This window comes from Hippichthys cyanospilos, chromosome 8, assembly GCF_059441005.1.
Source record: "Hippichthys cyanospilos isolate Australia breed blue-spotted pipefish chromosome 8, RoL_Hcya_1.0, whole genome shotgun sequence".
NCBI lineage: Eukaryota > Metazoa > Chordata > Actinopteri > Syngnathiformes > Syngnathidae > Hippichthys > Hippichthys cyanospilos.
Window position 1 is genome coordinate 20,081,978 of NC_142376.1, and position 21,504 is coordinate 20,103,481.

Sequence of the window (21,504 nt, forward strand, 5' to 3'; positions counted from 1 at the left end):
CATACATTGTTTCCAAAGAAGTCTAGCTTCTCCTGCCCAAGTCCGTGTTGATGCACTTTCGTTTACAAAAACCCTACCTCTGACTTTATTGGCTACACAATTCATGGCTGTCCAATGAAACCACATGGTGTGGTGTTTTGAAAAAAAAAAAAAAACAGAAATAATGGTACTTTTAGAAGTATTTCTTCATCGTATATGAATGACATTCTGTTGCAATTATGGGGGTGGGGGGCGGAAACAAGACAAGTACGAGGCAATGTACGCACGTGCGTAGACGCAAAAGCTGAAACTATGTTTTAACAACAAAATGATTTGAAGTTTCAATGTGTTATCCTTTTTCACAGCTGAATATTAATTTGTCAAAAAGCCTTAAATGTCATCAACACGATCACTAACAGCTGCTCCTATTTAACTCCCAGACGTCCTTGCCTTCCCGCTCATCATTTGAGCAAAGATTCCTGTTACTATTCCACAGGTAGTCATCTTGGGACCCGTTCTATTTGTTTAAAATGGAAGTCTCCACAAATGCTTTGCTGAAGCCTTGTTTACCCATGTGACAACTATGGCGAGATCAGAGTGTGGCTGGGTTGCTCTTCGCTGTACTTCCACCCCACATCCATATTTACGCGTGTGCCAGGTCACTGCTCTCGCATTTTTGTCTTGAACGGACAAATCAAGCTGTCTTTTCCTTTTCATGATAGGTCAAAGTCAGCTGGAAAGTTCATCCACGCAGCCTCATTGTTGACAACAAAGAGGCAATAAGGCAGTGCCTGAGGAAAGTGCAAACACATTGAATCGGACTCATACTAATTAGATCAAAGTTAGACAGTAAGAAATTCAAAAAAGGCATTATCTAGTCACCTAATACAGATATATATCACATGTGATTTGTGTTTTATATTTTTTTTTTTATATTTGTGTTTTAACACAAAACCATTTTTGAACAAATGTCATCAGGGAGACAAGTCTGTCTGAACGACAACATGAGTGTATGTTCCCTAGTGAATGTGATTGCAGTCTATTGCAGTCTTCTGCCTAGGAAACACACTTTCTGTAGTGTATGATCAGGTTATTCTGTCTTAAATGTGTTTGCTAAGTGGGGATGATTGAAGTAAAGAAAAATTTAGCTTTTACTTTTTGTTTAAGGCCAAGCTGGCATGGTTGATTTTTTTTTTTTTTTTTTTTGTAGAATGACCAGGTTTAACTTTTTCCTTTTTATTTATTTTTTTTTCTTTATTTTTTTTTTTTTTTGGGGGGGGCAAAGCTGATGAAGTGATGGAGGGTGGGTGATAGAGTGAAGGATGGCTGACAGACTGATGATTAAAATTTTTGTCTTGAAAAAATTGGTGGACCGATGATGACGAAAAGAGAGACCAGGGCAAAAAATGTAAAATGCCAACCTCTGGTCGTTTGGCAAGGGTGTGTTGCTCTCGCAATGAGATGCTAATCTAGTAAATCCAACTGAGTGTCCTCTCTTGAAATGGATCACGATAGCTTCTTGTCCTACTTCCATCAATCACATGCCCAAGAAGAGAACACACATGCACGAAGACATGAGAAATCTGACAGTGAAGAAAAAAAACGGTTCGATGATGGATAGCTCAGCTCCTCATGTCACATCTGCCAGTTATAACGGGTTATCCACGCTGTCTATGTTCACCTTATATTCAAGGTTACTGTCACTGCAGCATAATAACAACATTCAGGAAGTCAGATTTTCTATTGAGAGCTTTAAAACAAAACTGTGCTTTAATCTTGACTGTCACTTGCTTTGAAGTTACCTTTTATTGGTAAAGCATTTATCTAGGTAAATCTGTGAATGTGTGTGTGTATATGTGTGTGTGTATATATATATATATATATATATATATATTTTATTTATTTATTTTTTATTTTTTTGTCTAATTATACAGTGAACCCCCGCCATATGAAAATAATCTGTTCTGGAGTTGAGATCGTAAAGCGAAATCGTCGTATGGCGGACAATAGATACCTAATGCGTATAAAACCCCTGCTAAAAACATAAAAATTGTATAGCATGTATTACTTACACATATATACAGTGGGCGAAATAAGTATTGAACATGTCACACGGTTCCTTGAGTAAATATATTTCTAAAGGTGCTATTGATATGATATTGTCACTAGATGTAGGCAGAAATTGGTGCAGTTGACATAAGCAAAAATGTCAAAACACAAATGACCATAAATTAAATTATGTGCAAAAATACGAAGTACATCAGGAAAAAAGTATTGAACACCTGAAAGAAAAGACATTCTATATCAAGCATGGGGTGTTAAAAGCCCTGCTAAAATCAACCAAGAAATGGAAAATAACAAGTGCAAATTTATCCCAGTTGGTTTAATGCCAATTGAAGGCTTATAAGAGGCAGTCACATTATCAAGGTCTCACAAAAGAAACACCCCATGATTGGTAAGAGCAAGGATCTTTCACAAGACATGTGCAATACTATTGTTGCTAAACATAATGGGGGAATGGGGTATAGAAGATTTTCTAAACTCCTAAATATCCTTCTGTACTGTTGGAGCCATTATCAAAAAATGGAAATATAGTCATTTCACCATAAACCAGCCACGATCAGGAAATCTTCACAAGATTGCTGACAGAGTGACACGACTTGTAAAAAGAGTTGTTCAAGAGCCAACAATCACTTGAGGTGAGCTAAAACAAAAAAAAAATGTAGGTACATTGTTTCTAAAATAACTAGTAATAATATGCTCAACCACAATGGCCTATATGCACACTCACATCATTGCTCAACAAAATGCACGTTAAAACTTGTTTAAAGTTTGCTGTTGAGAATTTGGACAAGCCAGGAAAGTACTGGGAGAATATGATCTGGTAAGATGAGTCAGAAATCGAGCTTTGGACACAATCATACTTGCCATGTGTGGAGGAAAAACGGCACAGTCCATCACCATCAAAACACCATACCTACTCTAAAGTTTAGGGGTGGAAACATCATGGTGTGGGGCTGTTTTTCAGCAAAGGGTACTGGCAAACTCTGTATAAATAAAGGTTTGAAATGAAGGTTTAAGATGAATGGACAAATGTACAGGGATATTATTGATCAGAATCTGCTGCAATCTGTCAAAATGATGAAGATGAAACAAGGGTGGACATTTCACCAAGATAATGATCCCAAACAGACAGCCAAGGAAACATTCATTTGTTTTCAAAGAAAGAAAATAAAGCTAATGGAATGGCTCAGCCAGTCACTTGACTTGAATTCTACTGAAAATGTAAGGAAAATAAAAATCAGAGTTCATCAGAGAGGTCCCAGGAACCTTCAGGACCTAACTTTTTTTTTTTTTTTTGTAGAAGAATGGGCCAAAATCCCACCGGAGCATTGTATGACACTCTTTTCTCAATACAGGAGGTATCTTGAAGCTGAAATTACAAGCAAAGGCTTTTGTACAACGTACTAAATAAATTTCAGCAAATGCGTCCAATACATTGTTCCTGTTATTTCATATTATTGCACAGAATTTAATGTATGGCCATTTGTTTTTCATTTCGTTGCAAAAGTCAATTGCACAAGTTGTTACCTACAACTTGTAAAAAAAAATCAAGTTAATAGCACCTTTAGAAATACATTTTCTCAGGAAACGGGTGACGTGTTCAATACTTATTTCACCCACTGTAATATCATGTATAAAATTAAACATAAATAAAATCATAAATAAAAAATATATAAAGGAAAAATGACATTTTATTTAACTCAGTGATATCGAATTGAGCGACATACGGCCATAATCCCTAGCGAGGGTAGCCTAGCCTACCCTAGACTAGCCTAGCCTTCTTCGTATTTCTTGATTATCTACAGTTTCCTTTCCATACTAATCATCTTCTTACTTCTCTCTTTAACATCACTCGTAATCTTAGGACCCATGTCTAACTAACTAATATTTGAATTAAGCACTAAAATGCACATTAAATGTGTTATTGTAAAATAGGTGGATTGTAAGCACTTACACAAGACCAAGTCTTTAGCATATCAGCATCTTAGTGACACCGTGATGTCGCTCAATAGCAAACCAGCATCTTAGTGATGCCATGACGCTGACCAATAGCAGACCAGCATCTTAGTGATGCCATGACGCTGACCAATAGCAGACCAGCATCTTAGTGATGCCAACCAATAGTAGACCAGCATTTTAGTGACGTATGCAGTGACGCATGTAGCGACGTATGAGCATAGTGCAACTCGCAGAGTCATATTCACACACACTGAAAGCCAAGTTTGAATTTTGTAAGTGTTGTTCATGCCATAAAGTGGAAAAAAATGCCGTAAAGAGGGCAAGGAAAAACTCTGTATTCCACTTATTATGCCACTAAGGGCCTTAGTCAGGGATGTACCAATAATCCGAAAGTCACTCTGTTAGAGCTTAGATGCTCGTCTAGGATTTGTCAAAAGGTACATGTATGACTCAATGAGGAACAAAAGTCTCTGGTCGGATGAGAAAACGATTGAACTCCTTGTTGTGAAAGCCAGGCGCCATGTTCGAAGGGAACCAGATGACACTCATCACTGGGTCAATACCATCCCTACAGTGAAGCATGATTGTGGCACCATCATGCTTTGGGGATATTTTTCAGCAGCAGGAATAGACAGACTAGTCAGGATCGAAGAACAAAATAATGCAGCAATATACTGTGGCCCAGCCAGAGCCCAGACTTGAATCTGTTGGAGAGACCTGAAAAAGGCTGTGCAGAGACGTCTCTTTCAACCTGACGGAGCTTGAGAATTACTGCAATGTAAAATGGGCAAAATATAAGCTTGGGGCATCATATTCAAAAAGACTTGAGGCTTTAATTGCTACCAATGGTGGATCAGCAAAGTATCAAGCAGACTGTGAATACTTTAATGTGGTTTCTTAGTTTTTTTTTTAATTGTTATCAATTTAAAAAAAAAACATGTAAAAAATGAACCAACTTTTCACATTATCATAGTATTGTGTGTAGAATTTGGAGGTGAGAGATTAATTTAATATAGCTTGTAATTAGGATGTAACATAAAATGTGGAGAAAAAGAAGCACTTTGAATATACATTACAAGATGCACTGTAGATGTTTAGCATTTTGTTGCACAACAATAATTAGGATCACAGTATTGATGACAGTTTGCATGATTGGTGGTGGAATTGATTTGCTGATGAGTAAGGATGAGCAAGTCAAATGGAATTCTTAACTTGGAACACATCTACTTTGCCTTCTACAGAAAACCAACATGACGACCAATAAGCAAATCCTCTGGGCAACATTATTCAGCTCAATACAGCCTCACACTGAGATGGAAACAGGAGTTCAGATCGTTTAGTTATGCAACTAATCAATCAATTGATTTATATTACAATCCAGGCTGTAAGTCCCTCATGTGGCTCGGATATCTGCCGATTGAACTGCAGAGTAAAAGTATCAAATGCATTATTTCCTGCCAATGTAACCATGATGTCAGTTCTGCAAAGGACAATAGTGTTTTTTTAACCAGGTGAGTAGGGACCCAAGATTGGTGTGAAGTAATAGCTACCATGTAAAAACCACTTAATTGTGCATAGGGCTGTCTGTGTGTGAATATATTATCTAGATGTGCTCTGTGATTGTATGGAAAGTCAATAGTGTAAAATGCCAATAGAAAACAGATGGCTGGATATTTTTTTTCATCTGGTTCCAGTCAAAGTGTTCTGGAATGAATGTGGCACATGTAATTACTGTATGTGAGTTAGGTAAAAAGAAATGAAGACATGTTTGGTTATTTTGGAGACTCTAGTGTGTGCGTGTGCGTGTGTGTGTGCATGCGTGTGTTTGGGGGAGGCTCTGTATGTAGGACATCACAATTAACGACCATGGGAAAATACATGTCCCAAAGTAGGGGCAGTTACTGTCCATCTATCCATATTTTCTCTCACAAGCAGTCACATTATGGAATCGAGTGACAGAAATGTTCCCCTGTATTTTGGAAGTATATTGGTTGTATAAAAGTGGTAATGGCTAATTGAAATAATTGGTAAAAATCACAATTGGGAATAAATCTAAATTAGACTCTGAAGTTTATGATGAGGCCATGTGAATTTCATTATAAGAAGGTTCATGTAGGGGGCATACAATACACAAATAAATGGACTTATCAAGGACTGTTATGTACTACCCATCCATAACCCTCATGTAATGAGTGTGCTTTGACAACACATTGCCTTGCCCAGTTTTAGGAGCCTTTGGGGAGCTCGCGGGGGGGGGGAGATTTCGAGCGAGGATTAATGCAACTCTAGTTGCTCATCTAATCCTTGTGTCAAGTGCCTGTCAAAATGATAGCTTTCACATGAACTTGCTAAAAGCTCTTCTTCAATCGCACACGTGTGCACACATGTACACAGAAGGCACATGAAGGCCATGGCATACTTATTGAACTGATGCCCGACTTTGCTGACTCTGCCCAAGATTAAGGGCTTTGTACTACAGAGAATGAGATAGATAACATAGCCAAATGGAAGCCAGATTTCAAATCCACATTCCTAATTTGCCCTTTGCTCCCCTGACTATTTCAGCCAATAACACTGACTTTTAATGACCTTTAGCAAGTAATCCCTCCTCTCCATTGACTTTTTTTCCCAATGTCAAGTCTTCAGCAAGCATATCAAGACTCCATATTTTCTCACTTGTGTGGTCAAAATTGACAATATTCAAATACCTGCATTAAAAATAGTTATATTCAGGATAAAGTCAGAATAGTTCCTGTGATAACAATTGCCTTGAAAAAAAAAAGGGCTGAATTGATTTGTCCAAAAAAAACAAAAAATCCATGCAATTTGGTTGGATCAACATCAGAATAAGGACTATTTCAATTTGTGTTAACTGACTGAAGACGGACTGAACTCAATGAATAAAACGTGTATGCCACTAGGGAATGTTTGTAAATAAACATAATGTAAATAACTATACAGCTGTGGAGACTTTTGTTCAATGGCCAACGTCATCTGGGATTCGCTCCAGTTAGCCAGCAACCTTAATCAGGACCAGGGATGAATGGTATGAATAATATGTCATTATGAGTGAAATTACTCAAAAGATAGATTAATGTCAGAAATCTAACACTTAATCTACAAGCGTCTATTTTGTCGATGGTTTTAGAACTCCTATAATGAATGTGTAGTATGTTTTTTGCCTGTAGGGGTTGGAGAAGAAAAAGAGGGCTGGTTTCATGACTAAAACCAGCCCTCTAGGCTTCTCCAGATGTCTCATCTGAATAAATGAGTCCTTTTAATCAATAAGTCATCTGCCCTCTGTGAAGAATAATCAGAGACTACTATGAGTTTCTGTGATAAGGATGGTGCTAAATACAAGCGCAGGCATGCATACTAATAAGAAAAGATAGCACTTCATGATAAAGTTAAAATTTCATGAATTGTATATGATGGAAATGCAAATATTAATGTATCATGTAGTAAAAAAAAAAAATAATAAAAAATCTCTATCTCTCTCTCTCTCTCTCTCTCTATATATATATATATATATATATATATATATATATATATATATATATATATATACATATTTTTTTACAGTATACATATATACATACATTTGTATGTACACATGTATATATAATTATATAATATATATATATAATTATTTTCACCAGTACATACGCTACCTTAGTGTAATTTATACAAATTCACAGGTTCGATTGAAAAAAGCTACTCATACTGAGTGTTAGGGACGGAACAGATATCAATGTCAATATTCTGTATTTTGACGAAGCAACAGCCTTTTTTGGAACTGTGATGGCCAATAATAAATCAATTCAAACCTGCTTTCACTTCAAAGAACATTGCGTCTGTTCATAGTAAACTGTATTAGAGATTCTATACGCTTTAAGGAAAATCTGAGTGGGCAGATGCAAAGACTTTGGACAGAGCTCCATTCTGAAGATGTTTTTAAAAAGACTGTATTCATAAAAGTGTTTTATGGCTGTTTCTTTGTGTATTGTTTTGTGCAAGCCATACTATAAAGTACTGTGGCAAGGTGGCAGTAAATGTACTAAGTGTGTCAATGGTGCCCAAGAAACTGAAAAAGATGAATGTTTAAGGTATTATAACTTTCATCATCTATCAATCCATTTGCTTGACCACTTATGCTCATAAGGGTCGCAAGTATGCTGGAGCCTATCCCAGCTCCCTTCAAGAAATAGATAGGATAAACTCAGACGTGTCATCCATCTGTTTTCTAGTTCCACTTATCCTCACTGGGGTTGCTGGCTTGCTGGTTCCTATCCCAGCTGTCTTTGGGCAATAGGCGGGGGGCATCCTGATCTGGTTGCCGGCCAATCGGAGGACACACACTCACAATCGTACCTAAGGGCAATTGGAGTGTCCAACACACCGACCATGCATGTTTTTGGAACGTGAGAGGAGACCAGACTACCTGGAGAAGATTCACACGAGCACAGGGAGAACATGCAAACAGCACAAAAGAAGACAAAGGCGAACCGGAATTGAACCTGGGACCTTCGAACTGTGAGGCAGACGTGCCAAACAGTCGCTCACCCTGGAGTAGTTGCTAGCCAATTGCAGGGTGCACAAATACGAACAATTCACACTCACAAACACACCTAAGCACAAGTTAGTGTCCAAAACCAGAGACCAGAGTAGCCAGAGCAAACAGAATGAAAATGGCAACTGCATACAAGAAGACAGATGTGCAAGGCAGTCCTACACCATGCTGCCATGTATAACTTTATTTAGTAAAAGAATAAAATAAAAATCACAAATTATGTGTACGTTTATACAGGTAGTTGAAGCAACATAAGAAAACTGGCCTTCTCTGGAATGTTCATGAAACAATACATGGCATTCACTAGTGGACTTAATGAGAAAAAAATAATAATAATATAAGTAATAGCAAATAGTTCTTTATGAATTTTATTGTACCGCCATGTACAGTACATCACGACAAATACCGGGAGTCTTTGAGCACTAGTTTCAAGCCAAAAGGACCCAAAGTATGCTTTAGACTCACAACATCAAATCTGTGTGAATAGAGAATCAAGCTAGTTTGGCATTCATGGTGAGTTCATATTCAATCATAGATAAATTGTTAAGCGTTGACCGGTCAATGGTGATAAAAAGACCCCTGCTGTAAATGACACAAGGTAATGCTACCTTAAAACTAAAGCAAGAAAATAGTTGTATGTTTGATTTAAATGATGCATGACATTCATTGAGATAAAAAATAAGTTTATTTATTTTATTGAACCTTGATGTAGAATCATGAATAGACTGCACTAATACAGCATTTTTCCTACACTATTTGGTGTTCAAAAAGCTTTACAAATTAGAGATTCTTCAACTCATCAAGATTGTATTCATCGAGGTCCTTGTGAGTGTCAACGTATTCATAGTAATAATCACTTATTTTCAAAAATAAAAGCTACCTTGATATACTTCCACTCATGAAGTTTATGTTGTATATTTAGTATCCACTTAATCTTACTCATCAGAGTTCTTTGAGTCATCCTTAGTCTGGTCCCTCACCTAGGACCTCTTTGTCATGGGTAATCCAGCCAGGAGCACCCATTTGCTATGGGTGATCCTGACAGGTGCATAAAGCCCCAGACAACTTCGCTCCTAGAATCGTTGGATGACGCAACCCCTCCACCACAATAAGGTGATGGCCCAAAGCCACTTTTAATCATCGGTATCAAAAGGGCCAAGAAAAAATCATGTCGATCTATTGTTATCAGGTGTACATTGATACATGTGCATAGGTAAAGCAAACTCCCTTTCTAATTAACGTCGCATTCATGAAGTCATTAGCCAGGAAAGCAAGGAATTGACTTGCGTACTGTACACAGAAGGTGAACAAATAATTTCATGACAGAAGACAGAAAAATGTCAACAAGAAGCTGCAGATGTCAAACTGAATATCGAGTGTGACGCTCATTAAAAGTGCACTGACTTGCATCGGTTCATTTACAGTAATTGCAGATGGAAGGAGCAGGCACAATCCAGATAAATCGAAAGGAAGATAAATCATTCAGAAATTTGGTAAAGAACGAGGACACAAGGCGGAGCAGGAAAAATGGAACAGTCAGAAAAGCTGAAAATGGCGCTGTTATAGCTTTCACTCTGCTTTGTTACTTAATATATGAATAATACTCCAGACTACGAAAAAAACGGTTCAATGCAACCCGGAGCCGGGGTTACCCATCATGCATTGTATGACAAAACTACGGGTAACATTACAGCTCAAAATACATCAAATACTGTACACCACAGGTGCCATCAAAATAATATGAGTGAGGTGTGTGTGCCTTTGTTTTAGGAAGTTAAACATTAATCCTGCGTGGCATTTAATTAGACCAGTTAGGTGTCATGGAAAAATATATTGGTGGACGGATAGCTTATTTAGGAAACTCCATTAGCTTGTTCAATTTTATCCTTAATGCCTGTTCAACCTTATGGTTGAGTTTTTACAGTTTTTGTCTTGTGGGGACGTTAAAGGGTTAAACATCTCTATATGTTGTTTTTTTAAAAAGGATAATCTGTGCAAGCGGGAATGTTTGTTATACGGTACGTTCTTTTGCCACCAAGTTTAGTGACTCAGTGAAGACTTGCATGAAATTGACTGAACCAATGTAAGAGGGGGGTGAAACTATTTGTCCCACACGGCAGGTGTCATCCTTGACTTAATGCTCTGCTTAAAGTGCTTAAATGGGTTTGAGAGGCCACCTTGTAGCTTTGGCTCTTACATAGCCACCATGCATTTAATTCACCTTTACTTTGTCAGCTAGGATTCTCCCGAATCCTCTTTATATTTTTTTCCTATGCATTACTGTGAAAAAAGTGCTTGTGGGTTTTTTGACAGGTGCCAGAGGAACAGAGTTGAAGAAAGAAACAACCTAAGATACAGCAATCACGGAGAGACTCACCCACAATAGGTGAAAATATGCCTTACAGTCTCCATTAAAAAATTACACAATAAACATCAGTGGTGATTTAGTAGATGTGTTTTGGAAAATGTGTGACATTGTACATACATTAGCATTGGATTCTAGGGGGGGGGGGGGGGGTGGGGGGGGGGGTGTAATGGGGAGAAAAAGTGACACCTGTTCCCACCCCTCCTCGTCCTTCTCACTCGCACCCTCGCTCTCAAAACGATTGCTCTCAAGTCATGAATATTTCATCTTCATATTTCTGAAGAGAAATATGCAGTTTGTACTTGCGCTCCTCTGCATACTAACGATGCTCTATCTCTTGGGAGGGGGTTTGGATGAAGATATTGGGATGAAGGCAGGGGGGAGCATTATCAGCAAAAATCTCACTCAGTAACAGATTCAAGAAGGTTCGAGACCAAAAGTCACATGTTTCATGTCACTTGCTAGGTGCTGATTGTACACACACACACACACGCATACTCACACGTTTATTGCGTCACTTTTTTGCACTTTTTTAACAATGCTCTCATTAAGTACAGTTTGTTAACATCACACTTTCAAACATGAAATGCTTTGACGTTAAACGTCAGTTTGAAGAACTGGCATAGCGGTAAATAAATCCGCATAAGAATATCGCTGGAGATATTTATTTAGTCTTTATTTTTAATCAATTATTATTTTTATCCTTCAAATTCTAATATTATACTAAAAAGCCAAATATATATTGTTTGCTTGCTAACAGTTAGAAAAAGAAAACGACACTCGGGCACTCCTTATTTTAATGCTTGTTTGTTTTTTGGCCTTTGGAGTTTTGAATATCTAACCCAGCCTCGATATGGGAAATGCAACTCACCCATCATCTTCTGTAAACCACGAAGCAGCTTTCTGTTTGCATCCAAGTAAACAATCTGTTGTCCTGCATCATGTTTAAATGTTAATATAATTTGTACCTGAAAGCCAGAAAATCCCTTGCCAGCTACTCAAATATAGCTAAATGGGATTCTATCTTTGATTAAATGCATTAGTTTCATTTTTTTAAACAATTAAGTGATGGTGGAACAACCTTCCTACTCCAGAATAAAAATGGTGCGATTCCATAAACTTACATCATCCTTTAAACAAGGAAGTAGCCTGCTAGCTACCACATTTCAAAACCACTACAAAGGTTTATACTTAGTGTCATTCTAGCCTACAAAGTAGTTGTGTGATCTTGAGCAATACAGAATAATTATTGCACTCATTATTAAATGTGCGTGTGCGTGAGTGTGCGTATGTGTGTGTGCGCACGAGCACATGAGTGCATGCCATGTGTGTGCGTGTCCTGTGGAGGGCGAGTGCGGTGTGCTGCCGAGGCCTAAATCTGTCTTGAACACTTAATTAAACCCATGGCTCCAGTGCCGCGAACTTATTAAAGACCCACAACACATTAAGTAACACATGTGCACACACGGACTTCCATTAAGCACACAACATCCTACCTTTGAGCTACCAATGATTAAATGCATCTCAATTGTTGACCTTGTGCCGCTGCCGCTTAGTGACCCACTTGTGGATGGGAATTATTTCCAAGGAGCTTTAACGGAGTTGCTACTGATTGAGGTTTAAATTAGTACAGCTGGAATTAATGCATTTTTAAAACCAAAAGAGACAAAGAGTACAAAAACAAAGTTAAAGCTAATAATTACTGCAAACCTTTGAGCCGTTGGTGGATAAGTATGTTTGGTTCAGAGGAAGGTCGACAGTCAGGATTATACCATCAGTAGTTACCTCTCACTGTATAAACAGCTTACTGGTCATACTTCACTACTGTAGATTTATTTTCACTTTCGGACCACTTTTATGCAGTTCATTTTATTTTTTTCCCTCCTTTACAAGGCAGCCACTGCAGAAAGGATAGTATCCTTTTGCAACATTTTACATCTACGCCTTGACCTGATTTGCATTTTACCTAACATGTTTCAGTAAATGTTACGAAGTGGCGAGAGATGTTCTAGAACTGTAACACAACAAAATAGCAAGATGATAAGAGAAAGTGTTTACAGAAAGACCTTGAACATGTTGCCAAGCCTCGTAAATCATAGTCCATCTCAACTTATGGCTGAAGCTGATTGGATTGCTCATATAATACTTTAAAAGTGGCATGGAAAATCCTGTTAATTCTAGATTCATATTTGGGAAACATTATTAATCTCATAACTACTGTACAGTCTAATTTTGAACTCTTTCAGTACCAAGTGTTTAAAGGCAACCCTTTAAATGCCAAACGATTTTGAGCATTTTGACGGATCTTTCAAGGTTGAGAAACTATTGTGTGTTATGTCTATATACACTTAGGTGATACCATGTGAAAGATTTGATTCCATTCTTTACCTAGAAAACAAAATAGGATCCTACTTTATTCTGTTCTTTTGAAATGACTGTTTGAAAATAGGTCGTTTGAATGACACTAAGACATTTTCGAGGAGAAATTGAACTTTCTATGGAAAGATGTTCTTTTCTGCAAAACAGTGACTTTGACACTAATTTTTTTCCTCATAGTGGCATCATAAACATTTCAACAGTCTCTTCCTTTGTTAAAAAATTTAACAAAAACAGTGAAAATGTCTTTTTGATGGCAAAATCACATGTGTGTGTGTGTGTGTGTGTGTGTGTATATATATATATATATATATATATATATATATATATATATATATACACACACACATCTCTCTCTCTCTCTCTCTCTCTCTCTCTCTCTCTCTCACTATATATATATATATATATATATATATATATATATATATATATATATATATATATATATATATATATATGAAATGAAACACTACTACAGTGCATGATTGGCTTAATATTAAGAGGAGCGCTGACCACGAGTGTCACCTATCCATTTATTTAAAAAAATAAATAACATGTAGCTGTAGTCTTCTCACTGACACGCAATTTAAGTATTTTACATGACAAAAATTCTTTTCTATGTCACTGAAAGAGTTAAGGTATCCAGTACCAGTCAATTTACATGCAGTCAATATTTAGGTTTTGGTTATGTTAAATATTTGGTTTCTGAAACATGCTTTAGCAAAGGGGATTATGTTAATTGTGTGAAACCATACGATATGGGTAACGTCGAGATGCAAATTAACATAATTTCCAGGGGTCCATTCCAGAAAGCGGGTTTTATGAATATTCTGAGTTGAGGGAGATGAGGGAAATTGAGTTTCCTGTTCCAGAAAGAGAGGCAACTTAAACTCTAAGTCTGTCACTGCGGTATTTACACTGTGAACCTAACCTGCTCGCTGGCAGCTTTTATCAAATAACTCTGAGTTTATCTCCGTCTCCTCCCTCCCGTTGAGTTTAGAAACATGAGGTGTCCGTTTATCCGAAATCCTCTCGATATTAAAGAGGAGTTAATCAGCAGAGCCTTGTGTCAAGAGTTTTCTGACCGCGGATCAGTAGTTTTTCATGCCAGACGAATATTCAATTGAATGTGACCGGTTTTCATCTAACTCCATCATTTATCTGACCTACATTCTCCGGCCACACATTCGTAATCTCTCTCTTTGCGCTGCTTTAGGGTTGCAAATGATAGTTTTCTTTATAATATTGGCGATGCAGAGCATTTGGGCAAAGCACCTGTTTGCCGAGTGATGAGAGAAGTGTCGTTGGCACTCAAAAACATGCTCCTCAATTTTTGTGGTAGTACAGTAGTGATACAGTAGTATTTTTTATTCATTTCCATGTACGTGATTAATATGTGTTTGTGAATAAATTTGGAGTTTGTTCATGTTGTTTTGTATTGATTACTAACTATTTGCTTTATCTTCTGTGTGAATATTTTTTCTTGGTTAGCTCATTGATTTCAATGGTTCATTGCTTAGCAGCAAAGTGAAACTATACTGTCCTCACTGAGACGAGAATAAGCTTAGGCCGAGCTAGACAGCAAGCTAAACTCTGAAGTGATGACGCAAGACATCTTCATAGTACCGTATTTTCCACACTATAAGGCGTACCTAAAAGCCTTAATGTTTTTAAAAAGCTGATGGTGCGCCTAATATATGGATCAATATTGAGATTGGGATTCATAGATAGGGAATGAACTGAAAGTAAGCTTTACCTGTTTCTTTTGTGTGTTTACAGTTTAACAAGGTTGGTCATTTTGACATTATTAGTTATTGTTATTACTTTGAGTATTACTATATTGTGATTGAAAAAGTTTTAAAATACTGTATGTCATTAATTGGGGGTGCGCCTTATAATCCGGTGCGCCTTATATATGGAAAAAGTTGTAGAATGTGTCGTTAATTGAGGGTGCGCCTTATAGTGCGGAAAATACGGTAGTTTCTAGTTTTTAATGATCACCAGTAAAACTAAAAAAAAAAAAAAAAAAAGGTAACTCAATAAGCCATGTTTTTCAATAGAACACATTCACAGCAGGTGTAAAAGAGAAACTTAAATTAGTTGACAATTCAACAGAAATTAACTTAAACTAACATCATATGTCACTTTAGCTTTTGAATATGACCTTAACAATTTAACAAACAACATTATGGATACAGCCGTAAAAGCTTAGCAAGAGTAGTCTAGGAAAAAAATCAACTTAAAGGCAAAACAGAAACATTTAAAGTCGCGAGAAAGAAACAAGACGAGGTTCAAATGGCCCAAGCTTGACAATCTAGGAGAGGGATGTGGTGACGCCAAGACCCAGTGCTTATGCGGGAAGCCGGCAGGAAGCGTAATGGTCTTCGTGGACTTCATAAAACTTCATGAACAAATTATTTGAGATTTTTATTACTTATTGTAAGTTTTGGCAGGTAGAATGATACATTTTAATTGCTGATGCGGGTTTATTTATGTTTAAATACCCTGAAAAATAGCCTGCGTAGCCCAGTAATGTGTATGTGTGCGCATGAGACGTACAAAACTGATTCATATATATATATATATATATATATATATATATATATATATATATATATATATATATATATATATATATATGAATTTGGGCCCTATATATAACTTCATCCAACTGTGTCTCTTCATTAGACTTCAATTAAAACTGGAGTAAATTTGAGGACGGAATCTATGAATGGATTAGCCATTTACTCCTTGTGTGTATTTGTGTCAGGGCTTCAGAAGACATTTGCCCTGGGAGGAGGCCACACAGATTGGCGTGAAGTGAGGAGCCAGCTCAGATCTGCTTAACATTGCCACGCATGTCACATTACGTCAAATGGCATGATGCATCACAGTTACATGGGAGGAAACAACATGGCCGTCACATCGAACAACAACTCCGTGACAAATTGCAGACGCCCCCCTTCTGTCAGCCAGGCCTGAGGAGACACCTCTGCTGGTGCCTTCCTTCACTTATTCCACTGTTTGGACCAGCATATTTTCTTGACAATTTACTTCAATATACTGTATATATACTATGTATAATATATACATATTATTTATACACATGATATAATATTACACAATTAAGTTTTACAACCATGTATCTAAAAATCAATAAAATATATAGATGAAGGAATAGTTGTCCTTATAATTCAAAGGTCATGTATTTGTATTTTTTTATGATTACTATAACTTAGTAACATACAATACCGAACATTGTACAATTTAAAACGGGTTAAAAAAAACAATTAAAGGGACAATGTGCAAGATTTAGATTTAGATTTAGATTGTTTTTCATTACAGACAGCAGGAGATGCTGCATTTACCATTGTCCGTAGTTACAACAGACATGGGACAGACTGCCACCCCCCATGTAATATAATTTTATCATAACTAGACCTACGATTATATTTAAAACATATTGTTGGTTGTTAAGAACACATTCATTTGCAAGTTTTTAAATTTTTAATCATTGAATGCAGTGTTCCCCAACCCCCGGTCTGCGGACCGGTCCGCCAACTGGTACCAGGCGTGGGCTGCACTCGAAATATTGTTTTGGAGATGATTTAGTTTAACAGTTCAGATCTTTGTTTTTTTGGCGCCATCTCTGGCTGCTGCTGATATTACATACATAGTAGTGAGAAGGATGATGTGGTTTTTAGAGCAGCCAACAAACCCCCTCCCAGTCCGCAATATAAATCTAAGGTGTTGACTGGTCCGTGGTGATCAAAAGGTTGGGAACCACTGATTTAATGTATTCCTTTTTTAATGAAAACGGTTTAAATTTTACATATTGTCCCTTTAAACAAAATGTTTGTGTAAATTTTTTTGTTGCATTACTTTCCCACGAATTTTGTGTTATATACAGTCTGTGAAGAAACATTGTACGAGGCATAACAGTTTACCAAGGCAGCTTTAACATTTGTATTATCTAAAGTCATGCATGTCCTGACTTCAGTTAAATAGTAAAAAAATAGCAAGCTTGGGAAATGCTGACGCAATTATGAGAGATCAGAAGTCATAAATGGCAGCTAGAACATTTTGGAGAATAGGTTGAGATGAAGGTGAATGTAGAGTGAGGTAAAGAATGTTATATTGGAGGAAAAGAGAAGGCAGGCGGGTGGGGAGGCAAGCTGTCATTCTGTTGTTGTGCTGACTATTCAGATATGGACAGTAAAATTTGTAGAATGTGAGGTCCTGAAGTGAAAAGACAGCTCATACCGCATTAAGATGCCTTAAGAAAACTTGATCATGTTCAGTACCGCTGTTCAGTGGCGATCTGGGGTGCCACTTCAAACGTTTTTACTGTTTGTTTTATTTTCTGTCTGTCCTTGGCACCACCCTGCATCAAAATTGTACAGACTTTAGAGTTGAAACGCACAACACGCTTGGAAGGCTCAAACGTCTGCCTAGCTGTAATCTTTTGTGTGCTGCCTGCTAGCTCTGCATCATTTAGCTTTAGGGTTAAGCTAACACTGAGGTGCATCTCAGTTGGAGGTATTGACAGTGCTACCTGGGGTATGCTGTACCCTTTTCGGCTTGTTTTGAAGCCGTGGCTTCACTGCATACCTTGCTAGTACTTGTGGACTCAAAATGACCAACCTGGCAGTATTACTGGTCAACAGAGAGAGGCTCTGCTCGACCACCTACCTGCAGGAGCCACACCACCAACAACCCTCCTGGCGGCCGTCACTGGTGACCGGGCTGCGAAGGGCAGACGGAGGAAGGGTAAGAGGGAAGAAGGTGTACGGCAGCGCATCAGGAGAAGGGGTAATAGACTCCCACTTCTTTCAATCCTCTTGAGTAATGTGCGGTTTCTGTGGAGCAAAATGGATGAGCTCTGACTACTTTCAAGATTTAGCCACATGTATAGAGAAGCTAATATTATGGTGTTTTCAAAAACATGGCTGTGTGAGGATATGTTAAAGTCTCTGCTGCAGGGCTTCTCAGCTATCCGGGCCAATCGAGAGGCTACATCGGGGAAGTCCAGAGGAGAAGGGCTTAGGATTTATGTGAGTAAAAGCTTGTGCAGCCAATATACGATCAGAGATATGCAATATGCCTGCTTTGTGTGTCTCTGAGAACATGCTATCTCCCTGGAGAATTTGGGAACTAAAGAGAATGCAGGCGGGTGGGTGAGCAAGCAGACCGATATGTGCGGTGTATGTTCCACCTTCTTCTAACGCTGTGAGAGTGGCTAGCCGACCAGCTAACAATTGACTCTTTCACCCCAATATGCTGACCAGTATGTCACAACATGTCAGCTGATCTCTTCTGCAAAAATGTGTGCTGTCTAAATGTGCTTCTCCATTTCCGACAGACTAACAGACAGCTGATTACAACTTGGCCTGGCTTGAGAAAAGGGCGGACCAGCTATGACGGAGGAATTACGCGGCACTGTAAGATGACCACCTCTGAAAAATGATTATATACAGTAAGCAAATTAATGGCTAATAAATTATGAAAATGACCAGAATAGCTTGCCAACAACATTTCCATTAATTCCACTTTCCTTCACATGTCAGGGTTTACTAAAAGCAAGTAGTTTTAGTTCAGGTTTATTTAGTTATTAGTATGGTTTTGAAAAACAGAACGAGGGTGGGCAATGATGAGGGGAAAGGAAGATCTGTGCTTGCTTCTATTTGATTACAACGGAGCGGTAACACAGATGAAGTGGCAGCATGCGTTTGCTTCTAAACTTGTAAGAAACCCTGGAGATTCAATTAGTCTTCATTCCCCTCCTGCTGTAGTGCACCCTCAGACACATTCAGATTCACTAAAAAGATAAATCCCCCTGGTGAGTTGCGTGGTGATGGTTTGTCCCCACCGTCACGGTTACCTAGAGCCACACGTTAACACCAGGGAGAGCAGGTTACGATATTATCAGTACCTGAGAGATAAATGTCCATGTGGTGTGATTAATTTTCAAACAGAATCTTCTAATTTGGCATCTGCTTCCACCAGTGGAAGACAGGCTGAATAATTGAACAGCGAACAGAAGATTCATGAAAAGCTCAGCTTGCTCGAGCACTCTGGGGGGGGGCAAGTGGTGGTGAGAAGCCAAAATGCTCTCTGACGCTATATTCTCCAGAATGTGCGAGAGAAAGCAACAGACTCATCCTATTTTCCATGTCATCACATTCACTCCATAATGTACGGACCAGAGCGGTAGGAAGCTGTCCGAGTTTCCAAGATCTACCGAAGCCAATTTGAAAAAGTTTGGATATTAAATAAATAGTTTAAATAGCTCGACTGCATATGGCACTCTGGGTTTGTACACCTGCTGGTTCCAAATCCTCAGCGCAAAGATGTTCCCAAATATCAGTGTAGTCAAAGAATTATGAGTTTTAAAGGAATACAACCCTCCAAAAGCGGCACAATGGCATACAGGTTAGCATGTTTGCCTTACACGCGGAGGTTGAGGATTTACTTCCGGCTCTGGTCTTCTTTTGTGGGTTTGCACCTTCTCCTCATGTGGAACCTCAAAAACCTATGTAGCCAGACAATATGGAATTTAATCCAAAACTGTCCTCGAAAGTAACACTTTCTGGTAAAACCCTTTAATACAGATTAAAAGCTCATGTTTCATTTGTGGACATTGGGATGTGGTTTTCTTCCACTCCCTTCTTAATAAATATTGCCACAAATGCCAAGATGGTGGTGATCAAAGTTCGACCCCCTGTGTCTCATCCCCATTCACACACACACAACATGAAACACATCAACGCTCTTCTGAAGATTCAGCCTTTAATGAGCTGCACTTTGAGCGCGTACACACCCATACATTCGCTATTGTGTTCATGGGTATATGTCAGTGCAATTAGAGCAGATGTGGTGGCCAGTGAAACGGGAGTCGTGATAGAAGCTCCAAGCTCTACGACGCCTTTCTTGTCAATATTTGAAACAGTCCATTACAACATCTGAGCCCGCCAACCATGCAATTCTCAAAACAAATAAAACCTCAAGGGAGACATTATGAAATGGCCCAAAAAAATTAAACTGTAAATGGTCAGCCTGTATTGTGAAATCGAAACACAACAAAACATCAGGTTATTTTAATATCAAAAATAGTTAAAGTGGTGTCCAAGCTCAGAATGTAACCTGACCATTATACAGTATATCTTTTTTTTTGTCAACATGACCTCCTAATGCAGAAAAATCAACAAATGAAAACAGACTACGTATTTTCTGTTCACAACTGATTATGTCTTTAACCTCAATTCTACAGTAATAAATAGAATGTATTTTATTTATTGAAAGCAATTCTGTTATTCTCATGAGGTTTGCTTAAAATGTGAATTACTGGTATTCTCTAACGTTTGATGACTTGGTAGTTACGCTATCATTTCACTTGGAAAAATCTCAGAAAAATATAATTTGCTTCATAATTTAAAAATGTGAATTACCGGTATTCTCTAACGTTTGATGACTTGATAGTTACGCTAGCATTTCACTTGGAAAAATCTCAGAAAAATATAATTTGCTTTATAATTTTACATGCAGTGTTTGTACAGTTGTTCTACAAATGTAAGTTTGTATTTGTTATCCTTCAACTTGCACACTCTATGCTGTATATTATTCTGTGATCACATGCGGGTAGTTGCGAGCCATTAAAGGCCAATTGGTATAATTTTTTGACTAGTAAGCAATCATGGGTAACAGCAAGTAATGAAACAAAAATGTACTGTAAATGCAAACACCACAGTCTGTGCAACACAATAGATTGTTTTTTGTCCCGATTTTTTTTTTTTTTTTTAACTGCAGCTCTCAATGAAGGGCGCTCAAAAGCAATTACAGTGAACAATGACTGGCCTCATATGCAGAGGTTGTAGGTTCGAGTTTGGCTCCAACCTTCCAGTCTGCATTTTCTCCCTGTGGCCGCGTGGGTTTTACTCTGGGTACAGTATTCCGGTTTCCTGTCACATTTCTAAAACGATGAAGGGCAGATGTAGTGTGTAGTGGACACTTAAAATCGCCCCTAGGTGTGTTTATGAGTGTGGATGGTCAGCTGGGATAGGCACCACCACCCTTGTGAGGCATTAAAAAAATGGATGAATGGATTTTTCTTTTTCTTTTTACAGCAAGGCTGTCAAAATTTTTGATTTTCAATGTTTCTGCGGTGGAGGTAGTGGCCTCTATTCTGAGTGGG